General features: G+C 33.1%; 1 long non-coding RNA gene across 7 annotated transcripts; it reads left to right on the plus strand.

Moving 5' to 3' along the window:
* Window positions 1-26: 26 nt before the first annotated feature.
* Window positions 27-22334, plus strand: LOC127870817 (uncharacterized). Of its 7 annotated transcripts, none has more exons than XR_008044936.1 (6): window positions 151-228; window positions 1020-1176; window positions 1821-1947; window positions 2235-5563; window positions 13241-13426; window positions 21282-22334. It is a non-coding gene; the product is annotated as an uncharacterized LOC127870817 (long non-coding RNA). The 7 variants fall into 7 exon arrangements; XR_008044934.1 differs by lacking the exon at window positions 13241-13426 and adding an exon at window positions 20226-20411; XR_008044935.1 differs by lacking the exons at window positions 13241-13426; window positions 21282-22334 and adding exons at window positions 6256-6441; window positions 14297-15349.
* The last annotated feature ends 76 nt before the right edge of the window (window positions 22335-22410 follow it).

Genomic DNA, 22410 nt, shown 5'->3' on the forward strand with positions numbered 1-22410 from the left:
ATATCACACTGATGTTACGGCTTTAAACAGCAAATTTTCTATACATTTATTCGTTTCCTGTACGTTATCAACAGCGACTGTCCGCATTGTGGTTCAAGGTTGTTTATTCGTTTGATATAGACACATGATTGCGAACGCAGCATATCGAATCGGCAATGTTCAATATGAGAAAAGTTGGCATTTGAGTGAATTACCATTGACATATAAAGGAACTTTACATTAAGTTTCGTGAGTTTTAAGTAGCTGAAAATATACATAAATACTTAGAATTTACTAATCTGAAAATGTGATGCTCTGTTCCCGACATGGTGGCGGACCCCAGCTGGTCTCTTTGCCTTTTTTAAAATTTGTTTCGAAACTGTTAATTTTTATGCATTGAGGATAGTAACGTCTTAGTACCAAATAAATGTATATTCACAAATAAAATTTCCTCTTCTGATTAAAATACGAAGTAGTTATAAGCATAGAGTAAGCGTGATCGGAAGACTTAATACTGACAATTCCACAAAACAAAACAATAAATTAGCCGTATTCTTTCTGATAATAAGACTTGAATAAATTATATTTCAACACTAAAAAAACATGTATTTATTTGATTTTCATTATAAGTGGTGTGGATAGTGTTTATTTTCATCAGCGATCGATAGTGTCAGAGGTGCATTTAATCAATTATGAACGTGTTACGATCAATGTTGTCGGTTAGATATCACGATGTACTATTGAAAGTTTGATATTTGATAAACTTGTAGTCCCAATAAAATGAACGCATTTCTGTACTCGCACAAATGATACTTTTATGTCATTGACTATAATTATGTCCTATAGGAATTTATCTATGGAGTTGTTGACGTCAGACCGTTAGCAACAATTGTCAACATCCGAACAGAAATATGACTGGTTCCTAGAATAGCCCTTTAACAGGCCACAAACCTATAACCAGTTAACTCATATGGGGAGTTTACCACTGTAATGCGGTTTGTAACGGACGAACGCAGTTGTTTCTCTTACATTTTATTTAGTAACGTAAAGACAAAGATTCAACAATAAACACAGAGGGGCGATCACGTGACGATCAAGATGGCGACGTATATGCCACGGCAGGTCTTTTCGTCGTTGAGGCCTTGCTCCATTCTATACATGGATGGTGACGTCACTACGTTATTGTCAGTAAGACCGGTGTGTACACAATGGTCTTGCTCTAGATATCGGTAGCGTGTGTAAACATTACAGTGTGTAGGTCCTAAATCGGAATCAACGACGACTCAAAATAAATAAGTTTATCCTACAGCTAAATGATTTTATAGAACAAAATAGGGCTCGTATAGAAAAGATAAGGTTTTCTCCACGGATATTTTTAGATAAGGTTTATCACACAGATATTTTTAGAACATGTACATAGGGACTACTTTTTTGGACTTTAACGCCTGATTGCGTCATTCAGGTCATTGGGTACGCAGTCGTTGGACGAGTTAACGAGTGTGTGTGTTTACGATGGATTATTAAGAGGATAATACACGGCTGAGCCGTGTCGAGCAGTGATAATCGGCCCGCAGGAAGCATAACGGCCCGATGGCTTTAGCGACCTGGGTCAGATTATCACTGCCCGGCCCGGCTCAGCCGTGTATTTAACGTCTATAATATATATCTTACTTTTATACTCAATTATAGATGGGCACAGGTTTTGAGTCATACAATCATACTATTTTGGTCCTTCACGAAAATTTATGAAGAACCAGCTTTCCGTAACAGTCTTATATTTTCATTGAATTGATTACGCAATTTATGACGTATCTCATTGACCTTTTCGACATTATTTTAAGGGAGACAACTCTGAGTGGATTTAGTGAGGTCGGGGGGGTACTCGATCAGCTACTGCAGTGCGTCTGCATACAGTTCAGTGTTGATGCAATTATAATTTCCCAATAATTTGCAGATATAACTTATATGGTATGATTTTTTGTGTAATTTGTTATTAGCTTAGTATCTTTGATTTAATTGTCGTTCATGTTTATGCTTTATTTCGATTTTTAAGTAGGTAAAAACGAAACATGCCAAAGCGGGTGGGGAATGGAAAAATATCTTATTTGTTAAGTTTGGGCAAATTAGAAGTTTGATGACATTTGGTAAAATACTTTTCTTTAAAAAGAACAATTATTTTAAAACAGATAACTTTGCTGTCTTTAAATGTTATTGAAGGGTTTATTGTTATAACTTATAAAAACCTTTTTTTTCAGGAATATCACAGTGTCAACAGAAACTGGGATACTGTATCTCATCCTGCATCAAGCTCAAGACTTCTACACCTGGAATTTTATTAACTCTTGCAATTAATATTATACATCATCACAGTTACATAAATATGTTCTTTGAAAAAAATAAAATAAAGATACTTCAGTTGTGTGTCTACTTCATACCCTTACATTAAAAAATATCCTACACATTCAGAAATATAATAAAATGGATGTTGGTTTAAGTTGCTACACATCCAATGTTGTCATGTAACCATTTAACATAACATGTGATGTGTTGACCTGAAAATTAACACTGCTAAGAAAACATTTACTTCGAATTAAAATAAGTGTCTCTTGTCAAATATCCATTGGCTAAATATCCATATGGGTGAAACTTTCACCTGCATCACAGTCATCCTTAACTGGTTGTGTGTTGGGCTATCCCAATTAACTTCCCGTCATGGCAGATTTGTTCAAAGCAAGACAAGTATCAATGTTTGAAGAATTATTATTGCTTTTACAGTCTTGACGCTTACCCCTAGCCAGACAGCCCGGGGCTTGTGATGTGTATTAAATTTGGGCTATTAAAATTTCCAGATTCATATAGTCGGGTATTTTAATCTGTTCTATTAAATTTAATGCATACAGATTCGGGCTGCCACTAGTTGTTCAAAAATGCTAAAGTGAAGACTGCTTGTATATGCTGGTTAGTCTGAGACATTCCAACAAGCAATAACTGTGACACTCCAAAAACTTGCTCATTATAGTGTGTGTATGTGCAGGAGCTTGTGTGTGTGTGTTTGGTACAAGCTCATCTCAAAAACTGATTCACTCTTTAGTTTTTAACCTTATAGAAGTAAAACCTGACTGTAAAATGTTTACTTTCATTGTTAAGATTTTGTTGTTGGGATGAAATATTATAAATTGTAATCCCTATGATTAACACAGAAAACATTAACCAAACGCTAATTCCTGTTGATGTAGCAGAGCCAAAAGATCTTGAAGTATAGATGGTTAATGGATGATGTTCCTTATGATAGTACAAGTAGGTACTAGTTGGTTTGTCTTTTTGGATACATCTAATAGTATATTTAATTTTTTTCATTAATAAAATGGGTTAACTTAGTAATCCTGCTCAGTGGTTGAATCTTCAGGAAATGTTAACATAAGCACATACATTGTATTTGATACATGTATGACGGTGACCCTCAACTGCAATTTTGGTTACAGACAGGGTAGCCTAAGGTGTAATTATTTCTAAGCGATGAACCAGAGTTGAGACTTAAACTTACCAACCCATGAGTGAATCAGAGATCAGCACTCTACCGGTTTAGCTGGCCAGGTTAAGCTTGAAATTGGGGACTTACTTTTGCTTAATAATGATCTTAAATAATATTATAGTTGTCAACAATTTGATTTTTATGTATTTTAAAAGCACAACAAGTTAGGCTTGCATCATAACTAATAAAAATATATAGATTATTATACAATTTACAAAACAAACATATTTAACAATAAAGTAGTCTTATGTGCACTGAAATGTGCAAATACCAATTGGTTTTTATTTCTGAAAATTTAGAAAAATGAGCCTATATAATAAAAAAATGTTTATTTTTTAATATGTGGGTGGGTTTAAATGAACTTGCATTCAAAAATTATAATAGTCAAAGGTTGCTTTAATTTCTGACAGGTTTCTGCACACAGTACAGTAATTAAGGTATGATTTTGTTATTTTTGTCAGTAGTTAATTACGGCGCCGTTAATTACAATGGTACTGAACTATTATTGAGCAGATGGTCGTTGAACGTTATAATAGAAATAATGATTGTTTTTTTAGTAATAAATCGGCAATTTATCGCTTTAATTCTATTTATAAAGTCAATATAGCGGATAGGTAAGGTGTGTCATGTAGAGCGAATACTGGCAGAACCCCCCCGAACCCTAAATCTCGCGTTATCTCGGCAGTCTCGTTACGCGTGATTTAACAATGTCGAAATCGTGAATGTGACGTAATTTAAATGATGAAACTAGCTAGACGCTTTGGATTTAATGACAACAACAATTCGGACTTGGATGGTTTTTTATTTACCAGTTAAATATTTTTTAGGCATTGACCGATTAGTGTGTGTGTTTATGATGGATTATGAATTATGAATGTAACAGTGTTGGGATATAAAACTGGCATGAAACTGGTGAGACTGCATTTTCGATTTCGTTAACATGTCGAATGTTCTCGAATAACGCGATGTTTTGACAACTTTTGTTGAACAATGGATGGATTAAATTTAAGAAAAGTATCAGTGAATTGTTCTTTAACTGTTCGAAGGAAATCGATGTTGACAGTTGAGTTAAAAGGGTAATTTCTTTGATGAATTAGTCGTTCCTTTGCCAGTCGATCAAAGAATGTCTATTCACAAAGAAATGCCTGCTTGCATCCAGTGCGTTGAAATGGAAAAGATGGATGGCGATAAAGAAATGTAACCAGAATTTTAACTCGTCATGGAAGCCATTTTTGTTTTCGGTATTTTACAGAGTTGAAACAAGAATTGTAGTTTGAACACAACCGTCTGTGTTCTACTTGAGTGTGTAACATTTGGAATGCTTATTAAATTTGTATCGATGCGTATAGCGATATTTTGTCTCGTTACTCTTCTTTTGCGTGGAATTCTTAAGGACTATTTCGAGTTCCGTAAACGGGAAAGTTCACAATTAATATTACTACGCAATGTTAGATTCAGTTAATTTAATGTGTTTTTGCATTTATTTTATAAATTCAAGACCACTATTTTTATTGCATCAGGAATAAATTAAATTAAAAAAAATATTGTAGGATAAATAGAATACTATGTTAGTGTGATTGTGTACTTAAAGGGACTTTTTCACACTTTGATAAATTGACAAAATTGAAAAAAAAATTGTTTGGGATTTGCAAATTTTCATTGTAGTTATGATATTTGCTTTAAAAAAAAATACCAAATTGTTTCCATGCTCTAAAATTTCCATTAAATGCAACTTTTGACGATTTAAAAACCTGAAAATTATAAAGCGTCTCAGACGCGAAATGTGTTCTTTTTAGTCAGAAATTGTGAATGGGATCCGAACTAGTATACCAGAATGCAGCCTGCGCATGCGCGCTGCGCTTATCCGCTTTTGGTTTACAAACAATGCATCTCATTTATGTGATCGAAAATATAAAAAAAGAGAAACAAAAGCCGGAGCCAGCGACATCGCTCGAATTTATTCAATCTTGGCGACAAGACTGAGTTTTTGCAGAACCATAGGAGTATCGTTGGAAGAGACGAAGACAGGGTAATGACTTGAACACACGAATTGTAAGTCATATTTTAGAAGCTACGTTTAGTTTTTGGCAAGTGTTGCCTGTTTACAAAGGAATTTTAGCAAAAGTTTGGATAGGTATTTAGTTTTATTGTATGGATATTTTACTCTGCAACGAAACCAGATACGCACTGATAACATAATTTGTTCATTGCGCGTTTTAAAATAAGCCTTTATGCCCCTATGCCAAGATGTTCGTATCAATTTAACCCTTTGCATGCTGGGTAATTTGTCTTCTGCTAAAATGTCGTCTGCTGAATTTCTAAAATAAGCATTTTCTTCATTTTTTTCAAAGAATACTATCAGAATAGCAAACAGTTTGGATCCAGATGAGACGCCACGTTCTGTGGCGTCTCATCTGGATCCAAACTGTTTGCAAAGGCCTTTAAAATTTGGCTCCAGCGCTTTAAGGGTTAATGAATTCGTTATAACTTATAAGGAACACTCCAACACGAGTCAAATGAAGCATGAAATTAATGATAAATGATGAATTATGAATGATTAATTTATTCGGTATATATTATAAAATATACTGGTATGCAAATGTATATGTTATATTATGTAATCAATTATCATGATATGATAATATGATTATACAGTTTATTCCCTGATTTTAACATCAACTTTGTTGTTTCTTTAAATTGATAAGTGATCAATTTTATATTCTAAAACAAACCTTCTTTTTAAGGTATTTAGGAAGACGTGCCGGCCAAACTATTGCAAGTTTGACTGTTCAGCATAATGTTAGAACAACAAACTCTTCACCTATGCACGGTCATCAGCCCCCGCCAGGTCCTGGCCTGTCATTTGTGTCACAAGGAAGTACCACACCTGGTCATGTGTCAGGAATTGGAGAGATAACATCTTACTTAGAGTATGCAAACAATCCTGTCTTAGCATATTTTAATTGATGAAATAATATATTTATATTCAATAAGATTCTATGTGCTTCCTAAAGTTCCTTGGTAATATAATTGCTTTATCATTTTTTTTACCAGAAACTTTTTATGTTATGAAAACCAGAGGATATCCGATAGCTGGTTTGTTTTCTGAACCGTTCAGATAACTTGCATGGTGATTGGTCATGAAATTATTTCAATGCCATTCTCCTCCAATCTCTAGTTGTACAGTAATTGTCAGTTAGTGACTCAAGTATGATAACTTCATCATATAATAAGCTCATACTGGTGAATCAAGAAGACAAGAAAAGTATTGGTAGGTTCATAAGTTAATAGTGGTGAATCAAGTAGCCCAGAAAAGTATTGGTAGGTTCATAAGTTTATACTGGTGAATCAAGTAGCCCAGAAAAGTATTGGTAGGTTAATAAGTTCATACTGGTGAATCAAGTAGCCCAGAAAAGTAATGGTAGGTTCATAAGTTAATACTGGTGAATCAAGTAGCCCAGAAAAGTATTGGTAGGTTCATAAGTTAATAATGGTGAATCAAGTAGCCCAAAAAAGTATTGGTAGGTTCATAAGTTAATACTGGTGAATCAAGTAGCCCAGAAAAGTATTGGTAGGTTCATAAGTTAAAACTGGTGAATCAAGTAGCCCAGAAAAGTATTGGTAGGTTCATAAGTTAATACTGGTGAATCAAGTAGCCCAGAAAAGTATTGGTATGTTACCTGATTGGCATGATATGAATAAAATAATGTTTAAAATAGCAAATAAATTTTATACATAGTTTTTTTGATAAGTTTTAGTGTACATTTCAAAATTACAAATATGCTTATATGTTATTTCAGAGTAAATTGAAGGCAGCCAACAATTGGACAGTGGTGCCAATCAATGAAAAGAAGGGATACACGTACATGCACTGAGTACACAGAGATCATCAAGGAAAAAACCCTTCGATCAAAGTTCCTTTTTGATTCAGCTTATCCAAAACTGATTGCCTCTACAATTGCCCCTTATATATCCACCTGCGGCTAATGAGGAGCTGCAATATCCAATAGGTCAAGGGCAAGCAACCCGGAAACAATATGAAGATTTACGCATACAAATTGGTACATGGTGTATGAAACTATGTTGTTTTAACTAACTTCAACATACCATTATTATGAATTAAAAAATTGATAAAGCTGAAATCAATGATAACTGACTATGGGTAGGAACATGTTGTGTGAATTTGGCAGCATGGTTTTATAGGATGTATACCATTGAGTATGAAAGTGCATGTGTGACCCTGGCTGTTTTTTCAGTCAGTAGATGACTTTAGTATTTGAAATGATGCTTGAATTTATTTGTGTAATATGAAGGCGTGACCAAATGTGTGACATTATGGTCGACTGTCTTGTCATCATCATGGTGATAAAATGTGATTTTAATAAGTGAACTGCTTATAAACATAGGGCAGAAATATCATTGACAAAATACTGATGAACATAGCATACAAGTGCCCTGAAATGCCATGAGAATATGTATTTGAGTTTTAAGTGTGTAAGGTATTGTGAATTTTGTTAATTGTTTTGTTATAAAAATATAGGATCCAAAGTATTCAATCATAGATCACTCTGAAAGAGAAGAATAAGTAAAAACCTTGTCTGGCAAATAACTACATAAACAATGGACCAAGTTCCAGATTTTTTTGTCACAAGTCAAGGCCATTAACAGGAATTGTTGACTTATAGGTGTTATGTATCATGATTTGTGTTAAGTTTTTTATGGGAGACCCATGATCAAACATGGTGAATTAATTGTTTTGTTATTACAATAAAGGATCCAAAGTATTTGATCATAGGTCACTCTGAAACAGAAGAATTTGTGAAAACCTTGTCTGGCAAATAGCTAAATAAACACTGGGCTCAGCATTTTCCTGATTTTTTGTTACAAGTAAAGACTATGAAAAGGAATTATTGACTCTTTTAGGTATAAGCTACCATTGGCAATGTTGAGTGCGTGCTGCACACCACATTTGTTTATGTTCCATTAACAATGACATCAAAGCTCAATGCTACATATAGATTATGTATTGTTTTCCATTGTTTTTCAGTCTATAAACAACCATTTATTGTAATAGCCTTACATAAACTGTCATAAAGATGATAAAGTGCTGTTTATCCATAAATAAAAAATTGGTGGAATTCAGAAATAATTTGATCTGTCAAATGTTGAAAGTTGGAAACATTTATTCAAAATGTTATCAATTATAGTTTTGTTTCATGAATATAGAGTATTATGTTTTGTGTTCATTATGTTATGGATTTTGTTGTTTTGGTTTAAAATGTTTTAATAAATAACATGAAGAAATAAGAAGCTAGTTGTTCAATTTTGATTTATTATTACATGTAAAACATCACAGCAAAACATTACTGCAAGAATGTTAAGTGAACACCTTATTATAATACATGTTGAGTTCAACACTGAACAAAAGAATATGCATCAATTAAAAACGACTCATAATACATTAATTTATAAAACTGCATCATGATTCAAAAGTTAAAGAGCATATAGACAGCTAAAACCTAAATAGGTGAGCCTTGCCCTGGGAAAATGGGGCTTAATGCATGTGCGTAAATTGTCGTACGAGATTAACCTGTGCTGATCATACCAATCAGGCAGACAATTGCTGCTTTATTGTATTTTTTGTTGAAAGGGAGTCTTTTAGAGAAAATCCAGATAAGTCTGCACAGCCTAATCTTGGACAACATTGAGTACATGCATTAAACCCCCTATTCCCAGAGCGAGGCTCAAATATTTATTAAATGATTGATTAAGTCTTCAACATAACATCTTTTAAGAAACTTTCAGTAAAACATGTTTATTTGATGACAGGCACGGCAAAATCAGTGGTAAATTCATAGTATTAATTTGTGTTACATTATAATACTTACATATTGTTGCTGCTAATAAATGTGGAAAAAGTTTGAATATGCATTGCTAAAATACATGTTAATTTTCTAAGAACTGCCCCTTTTATTTAAGGAATACTGTATGTATGCCCCTGTTATATTTCTGACAAAAGAACAAGATAAATAAATAATGATTAATAGAACAGTAAACTTGGTTTTCATTTTGTATACAAAGGATAATTATGTTCTTATTATTTACACTTCATTTAATAAAGAATGCATTACTGAAGATTCAAATTTAAAACAACCGTTTCCCGTCATGGCAGATTTGTTCAAAGCAAGACAAGTATCAATGTTTGAAGAATTATTATTGCTTTTACAGTCTTGACGCTTACCCCTAGCCAGACAGCCCGGGGCTTGTGATGTGTATTAAATTTGGGCTATTAAAATTTCCAGATTCATATAGTCGGGTATTTTAATCTGTTCTATTAAATTTAATGCATACAGATTCGGGCTGCCACTAGTTGTTCAAAAATGCTAAAGTGAAGACTGCTTGTATATGCTGGTTAGTCTGAGACATTCCAACAAGCAATAACTGTGACACTCCAAAAACTTGCTCATTATAGTGTGTGTATGTGCAGGAGCTTGTGTGTGTGTGTTTGGTACAAGCTCATCTCAAAAACTGATTCACTCTTTAGTTTTTAACCTTATAGAAGTAAAACCTGACTGTAAAATGTTTACTTTCATTGTTAAGATTTTGTTGTTGGGATGAAATATTATAAATTGTAATCCCTATGATTAACACAGAAAACATTAACCAAACGCTAATTCCTGTTGATGTAGCAGAGCCAAAAGATCTTGAAGTATAGATGGTTAATGGATGATGTTCCTTATGATAGTACAAGTAGGTACTAGTTGGTTTGTCTTTTTGGATACATCTAATAGTATATTTAATTTTTTTCATTAATAAAATGGGTTAACTTAGTAATCCTGCTCAGTGGTTGAATCTTCAGGAAATGTTAACATAAGCACATACATTGTATTTGATACATGTATGACGGTGACCCTCAACTGCAATTTTGGTTACAGACAGGGTAGCCTAAGGTGTAATTATTTCTAAGCGATGAACCAGAGTTGAGACTTAAACTTACCAACCCATGAGTGAATCAGAGATCAGCACTCTACCGGTTTAGCTGGCCAGGTTAAGCTTGAAATTGGGGACTTACTTTTGCTTAATAATGATCTTAAATAATATTATAGTTGTCAACAATTTGATTTTTATGTATTTTAAAAGCACAACAAGTTAGGCTTGCATCATAACTAATAAAAATATATAGATTATTATACAATTTACAAAACAAACATATTTAACAATAAAGTAGTCTTATGTGCACTGAAATGTGCAAATACCAATTGGTTTTTATTTCTGAAAATTTAGAAAAATGAGCCTATATAATAAAAAAATGTTTATTTTTTAATATGTGGGTGGGTTTAAATGAACTTGCATTCAAAAATTATAATAGTCAAAGGTTGCTTTAATTTCTGACAGGTTTCTGCACACAGTACAGTAATTAAGGTATGATTTTGTTATTTTTGTCAGTAGTTAATTACGGCGCCGTTAATTACAATGGTACTGAACTATTATTGAGCAGATGGTCGTTGAACGTTATAATAGAAATAATGATTGTTTTTTTAGTAATAAATCGGCAATTTATCGCTTTAATTCTATTTATAAAGTCAATATAGCGGATAGGTAAGGTGTGTCATGTAGAGCGAATACTGGCAGAACCCCCCCGAACCCTAAATCTCGCGTTATCTCGGCAGTCTCGTTACGCGTGATTTAACAATGTCGAAATCGTGAATGTGACGTAATTTAAATGATGAAACTAGCTAGACGCTTTGGATTTAATGACAACAACAATTCGGACTTGGATGGTTTTTTATTTACCAGTTAAATATTTTTTAGGCATTGACCGATTAGTGTGTGTGTTTATGATGGATTATGAATTATGAATGTAACAGTGTTGGGATATAAAACTGGCATGAAACTGGTGAGACTGCATTTTCGATTTCGTTAACATGTCGAATGTTCTCGAATAACGCGATGTTTTGACAACTTTTGTTGAACAATGGATGGATTAAATTTAAGAAAAGTATCAGTGAATTGTTCTTTAACTGTTCGAAGGAAATCGATGTTGACAGTTGAGTTAAAAGGGTAATTTCTTTGATGAATTAGTCGTTCCTTTGCCAGTCGATCAAAGAATGTCTATTCACAAAGAAATGCCTGCTTGCATCCAGTGCGTTGAAATGGAAAAGATGGATGGCGATAAAGAAATGTAACCAGAATTTTAACTCGTCATGGAAGCCATTTTTGTTTTCGGTATTTTACAGAGTTGAAACAAGAATTGTAGTTTGAACACAACCGTCTGTGTTCTACTTGAGTGTGTAACATTTGGAATGCTTATTAAATTTGTATCGATGCGTATAGCGATATTTTGTCTCGTTACTCTTCTTTTGCGTGGAATTCTTAAGGACTATTTCGAGTTCCGTAAACGGGAAAGTTCACAATTAATATTACTACGCAATGTTAGATTCAGTTAATTTAATGTGTTTTTGCATTTATTTTATAAATTCAAGACCACTATTTTTATTGCATCAGGAATAAATTAAATTAAAAAAAATATTGTAGGATAAATAGAATACTATGTTAGTGTGATTGTGTACTTAAAGGGACTTTTTCACACTTTGATAAATTGACAAAATTGAAAAAAAAATTGTTTGGGATTTGCAAATTTTCATTGTAGTTATGATATTTGCTTTAAAAAAAAATACCAAATTGTTTCCATGCTCTAAAATTTCCATTAAATGCAACTTTTGACGATTTAAAAACCTGAAAATTATAAAGCGTCTCAGACGCGAAATGTGTTCTTTTTAGTCAGAAATTGTGAATGGGATCCGAACTAGTATACCAGAATGCAGCCTGCGCATGCGCGCTGCGCTTATCCGCTTTTGGTTTACAAACAATGCATCTCATTTATGTGATCGAAAATATAAAAAAAGAGAAACAAAAGCCGGAGCCAGCGACATCGCTCGAATTTATTCAATCTTGGCGACAAGACTGAGTTTTTGCAGAACCATAGGAGTATCGTTGGAAGAGACGAAGACAGGGTAATGACTTGAACACACGAATTGTAAGTCATATTTTAGAAGCTACGTTTAGTTTTTGGCAAGTGTTGCCTGTTTACAAAGGAATTTTAGCAAAAGTTTGGATAGGTATTTAGTTTTATTGTATGGATATTTTACTCTGCAACGAAACCAGATACGCACTGATAACATAATTTGTTCATTGCGCGTTTTAAAATAAGCCTTTATGCCCCTATGCCAAGATGTTCGTATCAATTTAACCCTTTGCATGCTGGGTAATTTGTCTTCTGCTAAAATGTCGTCTGCTGAATTTCTAAAATAAGCATTTTCTTCATTTTTTTCAAAGAATACTATCAGAATAGCAAACAGTTTGGATCCAGATGAGACGCCACGTTCTGTGGCGTCTCATCTGGATCCAAACTGTTTGCAAAGGCCTTTAAAATTTGGCTCCAGCGCTTTAAGGGTTAATGAATTCGTTATAACTTATAAGGAACACTCCAACACGAGTCAAATGAAGCATGAAATTAATGATAAATGATGAATTATGAATGATTAATTTATTCGGTATATATTATAAAATATACTGGTATGCAAATGTATATGTTATATTATGTAATCAATTATCATGATATGATAATATGATTATACAGTTTATTCCCTGATTTTAACATCAACTTTGTTGTTTCTTTAAATTGATAAGTGATCAATTTTATATTCTAAAACAAACCTTCTTTTTAAGGTATTTAGGAAGACGTGCCGGCCAAACTATTGCAAGTTTGACTGTTCAGCATAATGTTAGAACAACAAACTCTTCACCTATGCACGGTCATCAGCCCCCGCCAGGTCCTGGCCTGTCATTTGTGTCACAAGGAAGTACCACACCTGGTCATGTGTCAGGAATTGGAGAGATAACATCTTACTTAGAGTATGCAAACAATCCTGTCTTAGCATATTTTAATTGATGAAATAATATATTTATATTCAATAAGATTCTATGTGCTTCCTAAAGTTCCTTGGTAATATAATTGCTTTATCATTTTTTTTACCAGAAACTTTTTATGTTATGAAAACCAGAGGATATCCGATAGCTGGTTTGTTTTCTGAACCGTTCAGATAACTTGCATGGTGATTGGTCATGAAATTATTTCAATGCCATTCTCCTCCAATCTCTAGTTGTACAGTAATTGTCAGTTAGTGACTCAAGTATGATAACTTCATCATATAATAAGCTCATACTGGTGAATCAAGAAGACAAGAAAAGTATTGGTAGGTTCATAAGTTAATAGTGGTGAATCAAGTAGCCCAGAAAAGTATTGGTAGGTTCATAAGTTTATACTGGTGAATCAAGTAGCCCAGAAAAGTATTGGTAGGTTAATAAGTTCATACTGGTGAATCAAGTAGCCCAGAAAAGTAATGGTAGGTTCATAAGTTAATACTGGTGAATCAAGTAGCCCAGAAAAGTATTGGTAGGTTCATAAGTTAATAATGGTGAATCAAGTAGCCCAAAAAAGTATTGGTAGGTTCATAAGTTAATACTGGTGAATCAAGTAGCCCAGAAAAGTATTGGTAGGTTCATAAGTTAAAACTGGTGAATCAAGTAGCCCAGAAAAGTATTGGTAGGTTCATAAGTTAATACTGGTGAATCAAGTAGCCCAGAAAAGTATTGGTATGTTACCTGATTGGCATGATATGAATAAAATAATGTTTAAAATAGCAAATAAATTTTATACATAGTTTTTTTGATAAGTTTTAGTGTACATTTCAAAATTACAAATATGCTTATATGTTATTTCAGAGTAAATTGAAGGCAGCCAACAATTGGACAGTGGTGCCAATCAATGAAAAGAAGGGATACACGTACATGCACTGAGTACACAGAGATCATCAAGGAAAAAACCCTTCGATCAAAGTTCCTTTTTGATTCAGCTTATCCAAAACTGATTGCCTCTACAATTGCCCCTTATATATCCACCTGCGGCTAATGAGGAGCTGCAATATCCAATAGGTCAAGGGCAAGCAACCCGGAAACAATATGAAGATTTACGCATACAAATTGGTACATGGTGTATGAAACTATGTTGTTTTAACTAACTTCAACATACCATTATTATGAATTAAAAAATTGATAAAGCTGAAATCAATGATAACTGACTATGGGTAGGAACATGTTGTGTGAATTTGGCAGCATGGTTTTATAGGATGTATACCATTGAGTATGAAAGTGCATGTGTGACCCTGGCTGTTTTTTCAGTCAGTAGATGACTTTAGTATTTGAAATGATGCTTGAATTTATTTGTGTAATATGAAGGCGTGACCAAATGTGTGACATTATGGTCGACTGTCTTGTCATCATCATGGTGATAAAATGTGATTTTAATAAGTGAACTGCTTATAAACATAGGGCAGAAATATCATTGACAAAATACTGATGAACATAGCATACAAGTGCCCTGAAATGCCATGAGAATATGTATTTGAGTTTTAAGTGTGTAAGGTATTGTGAATTTTGTTAATTGTTTTGTTATAAAAATATAGGATCCAAAGTATTCAATCATAGATCACTCTGAAAGAGAAGAATAAGTAAAAACCTTGTCTGGCAAATAACTACATAAACAATGGACCAAGTTCCAGATTTTTTTGTCACAAGTCAAGGCCATTAACAGGAATTGTTGACTTATAGGTGTTATGTATCATGATTTGTGTTAAGTTTTTTATGGGAGACCCATGATCAAACATGGTGAATTAATTGTTTTGTTATTACAATAAAGGATCCAAAGTATTTGATCATAGGTCACTCTGAAACAGAAGAATTTGTGAAAACCTTGTCTGGCAAATAGCTAAATAAACACTGGGCTCAGCATTTTCCTGATTTTTTGTTACAAGTAAAGACTATGAAAAGGAATTATTGACTCTTTTAGGTATAAGCTACCATTGGCAATGTTGAGTGCGTGCTGCACACCACATTTGTTTATGTTCCATTAACAATGACATCAAAGCTCAATGCTACATATAGATTATGTATTGTTTTCCATTGTTTTTCAGTCTATAAACAACCATTTATTGTAATAGCCTTACATAAACTGTCATAAAGATGATAAAGTGCTGTTTATCCATAAATAAAAAATTGGTGGAATTCAGAAATAATTTGATCTGTCAAATGTTGAAAGTTGGAAACATTTATTCAAAATGTTATCAATTATAGTTTTGTTTCATGAATATAGAGTATTATGTTTTGTGTTCATTATGTTATGGATTTTGTTGTTTTGGTTTAAAATGTTTTAATAAATAACATGAAGAAATAAGAAGCTAGTTGTTCAATTTTGATTTATTATTACATGTAAAACATCACAGCAAAACATTACTGCAAGAATGTTAAGTGAACACCTTATTATAATACATGTTGAGTTCAACACTGAACAAAAGAATATGCATCAATTAAAAACGACTCATAATACATTAATTTATAAAACTGCATCATGATTCAAAAGTTAAAGAGCATATAGACAGCTAAAACCTAAATAGGTGAGCCTTGCCCTGGGAAAATGGGGCTTAATGCATGTGCGTAAATTGTCGTACGAGATTAACCTGTGCTGATCATACCAATCAGGCAGACAATTGCTGCTTTATTGTATTTTTTGTTGAAAGGGAGTCTTTTAGAGAAAATCCAGATAAGTCTGCACAGCCTAATCTTGGACAACATTGAGTACATGCATTAAACCCCCTATTCCCAGAGCGAGGCTCAAATATTTATTAAATGATTGATTAAGTCTTCAACATAACATCTTTTAAGAAACTTTCAGTAAAACATGTTTATTTGATGACAGGCACGGCAAAATCAGTGGTAAATTCATAGTATTAATTTGTGTTACATTATAATACTTACATATTGTTGCTGCTAATAAATGTGGAAAAAGTTTGAATATGCATTGCTAAAATACATGTTAATTTTCTAAGAACTGCCCCTTTTATTTAAGGAATACTGTATGTATGCCCCTGTTATATTTCTGACAAAAGAACAAGATAAATAAATAATGATTAATAGAACAGTAAACTTGGTTTTCATTTTGTATACAAAGGATAATTATGTTCTTATTATTTACACTTCATTTAATAAAGAATGCATTACTGAAGATTCAAATTTAAAACAACCGTTTCCCGTCATGGCAGATTTGTTCAAAGCAAGACAAGTATCAATGTTTGAAGAATTATTATTGCTTTTACAGTCTTGACGCTTACCCCTAGCCAGACAGCCCGGGGCTTGTGATGTGTATTAAATTTGGGCTATTAAAATTTCCAGATTCATATAGTCGGGTATTTTAATCTGTTCTATTAAATTTAATGCATACAGATTCGGGCTGCCACTAGTTGTTCAAAAATGCTAAAGTGAAGACTGCTTGTATATGCTGGTTAGTCTGAGACATTCCAACAAGCAATAACTGTGACACTCCAAAAACTTGCTCATTATAGTGTGTGTATGTGCAGGAGCTTGTGTGTGTGTGTTTGGTACAAGCTCATCTCAAAAACTGATTCACTCTTTAGTTTTTAACCTTATAGAAGTAAAACCTGACTGTAAAATGTTTACTTTCATTGTTAAGATTTTGTTGTTGGGATGAAATATTATAAATTGTAATCCCTATGATTAACACAGAAAACATTAACCAAACGCTAATTCCTGTTGATGTAGCAGAGCCAAAAGATCTTGAAGTATAGATGGTTAATGGATGATGTTCCTTATGATAGTACAAGTAGGTACTAGTTGGTTTGTCTTTTTGGATACATCTAATAGTATATTTAATTTTTTTCATTAATAAAATGGGTTAACTTAGTAATCCTGCTCAGTGGTTGAATCTTCAGGAAATGTTAACATAAGCACATACATTGTATTTGATACATGTATGACGGTGACCCTCAACTGCAATTTTGGTTACAGACAGGGTAGCCTAAGGTGTAATTATTTCTAAGCGATGAACCAGAGTTGAGACTTAAACTTACCAACCCATGAGTGAATCAGAGATCAGCACTCTACCGGTTTAGCTGGCCAGGTTAAGCTTGAAATTGGGGACTTACTTTTGCTTAATAATGATCTTAAATAATATTATAGTTGTCAACAATTTGATTTTTATGTATTTTAAAAGCACAACAAGTTAGGCTTGCATCATAACTAATAAAAATATATAGATTATTATACAATTTACAAAACAAACATATTTAACAATAAAGTAGTCTTATGTGCACTGAAATGTGCAAATACCAATTGGTTTTTATTTCTGAAAATTTAGAAAAATGAGCCTATATAATAAAAAAATGTTTATTTTTTAATATGTGGGTGGGTTTAAATGAACTTGCATTCAAAAATTATAATAGTCAAAGGTTGCTTTAATTTCTGACAGGTTTCTGCACACAGTACAGTAATTAAGGTATGATTTTGTTATTTTTGTCAGTAGTTAATTACGGCGCCGTTAATTACAATGGTACTGAACTATTATTGAGCAGATGGTCGTTGAACGTTATAATAGAAATAATGATTGTTTTTTTAGTAATAAATCGGCAATTTATCGCTTTAATTCTATTTATAAAGTCAATATAGCGGATAGGTAAGGTGTGTCATGTAGAGCGAATACTGGCAGAACCCCCCCGAACCCTAAATCTCGCGTTATCTCGGCAGTCTCGTTACGCGTGATTTAACAATGTCGAAATCGTGAATGTGACGTAATTTAAATGATGAAACTAGCTAGACGCTTTGGATTTAATGACAACAACAATTCGGACTTGGATGGTTTTTTATTTACCAGTTAAATATTTTTTAGGCATTGACCGATTAGTGTGTGTGTTTATGATGGATTATGAATTATGAATGTAACAGTGTTGGGATATAAAACTGGCATGAAACTGGTGAGACTGCATTTTCGATTTCGTTAACATGTCGAATGTTCTCGAATAACGCGATGTTTTGACAACTTTTGTTGAACAATGGATGGATTAAATTTAAGAAAAGTATCAGTGAATTGTTCTTTAACTGTTCGAAGGAAATCGATGTTGACAGTTGAGTTAAAAGGGTAATTTCTTTGATGAATTAGTCGTTCCTTTGCCAGTCGATCAAAGAATGTCTATTCACAAAGAAATGCCTGCTTGCATCCAGTGCGTTGAAATGGAAAAGATGGATGGCGATAAAGAAATGTAACCAGAATTTTAACTCGTCATGGAAGCCATTTTTGTTTTCGGTATTTTACAGAGTTGAAACAAGAATTGTAGTTTGAACACAACCGTCTGTGTTCTACTTGAGTGTGTAACATTTGGAATGCTTATTAAATTTGTATCGATGCGTATAGCGATATTTTGTCTCGTTACTCTTCTTTTGCGTGGAATTCTTAAGGACTATTTCGAGTTCCGTAAACGGGAAAGTTCACAATTAATATTACTACGCAATGTTAGATTCAGTTAATTTAATGTGTTTTTGCATTTATTTTATAAATTCAAGACCACTATTTTTATTGCATCAGGAATAAATTAAATTAAAAAAAATATTGTAGGATAAATAGAATACTATGTTAGTGTGATTGTGTACTTAAAGGGACTTTTTCACACTTTGATAAATTGACAAAATTGAAAAAAAAATTGTTTGGGATTTGCAAATTTTCATTGTAGTTATGATATTTGCTTTAAAAAAAAATACCAAATTGTTTCCATGCTCTAAAATTTCCATTAAATGCAACTTTTGACGATTTAAAAACCTGAAAATTATAAAGCGTCTCAGACGCGAAATGTGTTCTTTTTAGTCAGAAATTGTGAATGGGATCCGAACTAGTATACCAGAATGCAGCCTGCGCATGCGCGCTGCGCTTATCCGCTTTTGGTTTACAAACAATGCATCTCATTTATGTGATCGAAAATATAAAAAAAGAGAAACAAAAGCCGGAGCCAGCGACATCGCTCGAATTTATTCAATCTTGGCGACAAGACTGAGTTTTTGCAGAACCATAGGAGTATCGTTGGAAGAGACGAAGACAGGGTAATGACTTGAACACACGAATTGTAAGTCATATTTTAGAAGCTACGTTTAGTTTTTGGCAAGTGTTGCCTGTTTACAAAGGAATTTTAGCAAAAGTTTGGATAGGTATTTAGTTTTATTGTATGGATATTTTACTCTGCAACGAAACCAGATACGCACTGATAACATAATTTGTTCATTGCGCGTTTTAAAATAAGCCTTTATGCCCCTATGCCAAGATGTTCGTATCAATTTAACCCTTTGCATGCTGGGTAATTTGTCTTCTGCTAAAATGTCGTCTGCTGAATTTCTAAAATAAGCATTTTCTTCATTTTTTTCAAAGAATACTATCAGAATAGCAAACAGTTTGGATCCAGATGAGACGCCACGTTCTGTGGCGTCTCATCTGGATCCAAACTGTTTGCAAAGGCCTTTAAAATTTGGCTCCAGCGCTTTAAGGGTTAATGAATTCGTTATAACTTATAAGGAACACTCCAACACGAGTCAAATGAAGCATGAAATTAATGATAAATGATGAATTATGAATGATTAATTTATTCGGTATATATTATAAAATATACTGGTATGCAAATGTATATGTTATATTATGTAATCAATTATCATGATATGATAATATGATTATACAGTTTATTCCCTGATTTTAACATCAACTTTGTTGTTTCTTTAAATTGATAAGTGATCAATTTTATATTCTAAAACAAACCTTCTTTTTAAGGTATTTAGGAAGACGTGCCGGCCAAACTATTGCAAGTTTGACTGTTCAGCATAATGTTAGAACAACAAACTCTTCACCTATGCACGGTCATCAGCCCCCGCCAGGTCCTGGCCTGTCATTTGTGTCACAAGGAAGTACCACACCTGGTCATGTGTCAGGAATTGGAGAGATAACATCTTACTTAGAGTATGCAAACAATCCTGTCTTAGCATATTTTAATTGATGAAATAATATATTTATATTCAATAAGATTCTATGTGCTTCCTAAAGTTCCTTGGTAATATAATTGCTTTATCATTTTTTTTACCAGAAACTTTTTATGTTATGAAAACCAGAGGATATCCGATAGCTGGTTTGTTTTCTGAACCGTTCAGATAACTTGCATGGTGATTGGTCATGAAATTATTTCAATGCCATTCTCCTCCAATCTCTAGTTGTACAGTAATTGTCAGTTAGTGACTCAAGTATGATAACTTCATCATATAATAAGCTCATACTGGTGAATCAAGAAGACAAGAAAAGTATTGGTAGGTTCATAAGTTAATAGTGGTGAATCAAGTAGCCCAGAAAAGTATTGGTAGGTTCATAAGTTTATACTGGTGAATCAAGTAGCCCAGAAAAGTATTGGTAGGTTAATAAGTTCATACTGGTGAATCAAGTAGCCCAGAAAAGTAATGGTAGGTTCATAAGTTAATACTGGTGAATCAAGTAGCCCAGAAAAGTATTGGTAGGTTCATAAGTTAATAATGGTGAATCAAGTAGCCCAAAAAAGTATTGGTAGGTTCATAAGTTAATACTGGTGAATCAAGTAGCCCAGAAAAGTATTGGTAGGTTCATAAGTTAAAACTGGTGAATCAAGTAGCCCAGAAAAGTATTGGTAGGTTCATAAGTTAATACTGGTGAATCAAGTAGCCCAGAAAAGTATTGGTATGTTACCTGATTGGCATGATATGAATAAAATAATGTTTAAAATAGCAAATAAATTTTATACATAGTTTTTTTGATAAGTTTTAGTGTACATTTCAAAATTACAAATATGCTTATATGTTATTTCAGAGTAAATTGAAGGCAGCCAACAATTGGACAGTGGTGCCAATCAATGAAAAGAAGGGATACACGTACATGCACTGAGTACACAGAGATCATCAAGGAAAAAACCCTTCGATCAAAGTTCCTTTTTGATTCAGCTTATCCAAAACTGATTGCCTCTACAATTGCCCCTTATATATCCACCTGCGGCTAATGAGGAGCTGCAATATCCAATAGGTCAAGGGCAAGCAACCCGGAAACAATATGAAGATTTACGCATACAAATTGGTACATGGTGTATGAAACTATGTTGTTTTAACTAACTTCAACATACCATTATTATGAATTAAAAAATTGATAAAGCTGAAATCAATGATAACTGACTATGGGTAGGAACATGTTGTGTGAATTTGGCAGCATGGTTTTATAGGATGTATACCATTGAGTATGAAAGTGCATGTGTGACCCTGGCTGTTTTTTCAGTCAGTAGATGACTTTAGTATTTGAAATGATGCTTGAATTTATTTGTGTAATATGAAGGCGTGACCAAATGTGTGACATTATGGTCGACTGTCTTGTCATCATCATGGTGATAAAATGTGATTTTAATAAGTGAACTGCTTATAAACATAGGGCAGAAATATCATTGACAAAATACTGATGAACATAGCATACAAGTGCCCTGAAATGCCATGAGAATATGTATTTGAGTTTTAAGTGTGTAAGGTATTGTGAATTTTGTTAATTGTTTTGTTATAAAAATATAGGATCCAAAGTATTCAATCATAGATCACTCTGAAAGAGAAGAATAAGTAAAAACCTTGTCTGGCAAATAACTACATAAACAATGGACCAAGTTCCAGATTTTTTTGTCACAAGTCAAGGCCATTAACAGGAATTGTTGACTTATAGGTGTTATGTATCATGATTTGTGTTAAGTTTTTTATGGGAGACCCATGATCAAACATGGTGAATTAATTGTTTTGTTATTACAATAAAGGATCCAAAGTATTTGATCATAGGTCACTCTGAAACAGAAGAATTTGTGAAAACCTTGTCTGGCAAATAGCTAAATAAACACTGGGCTCAGCATTTTCCTGATTTTTTGTTACAAGTAAAGACTATGAAAAGGAATTATTGACTCTTTTAGGTATAA

The sequence above is a fragment of the Dreissena polymorpha genome, chromosome 3, assembly GCF_020536995.1.
Source record: "Dreissena polymorpha isolate Duluth1 chromosome 3, UMN_Dpol_1.0, whole genome shotgun sequence".
Lineage (NCBI taxonomy): Eukaryota > Metazoa > Mollusca > Bivalvia > Myida > Dreissenidae > Dreissena > Dreissena polymorpha.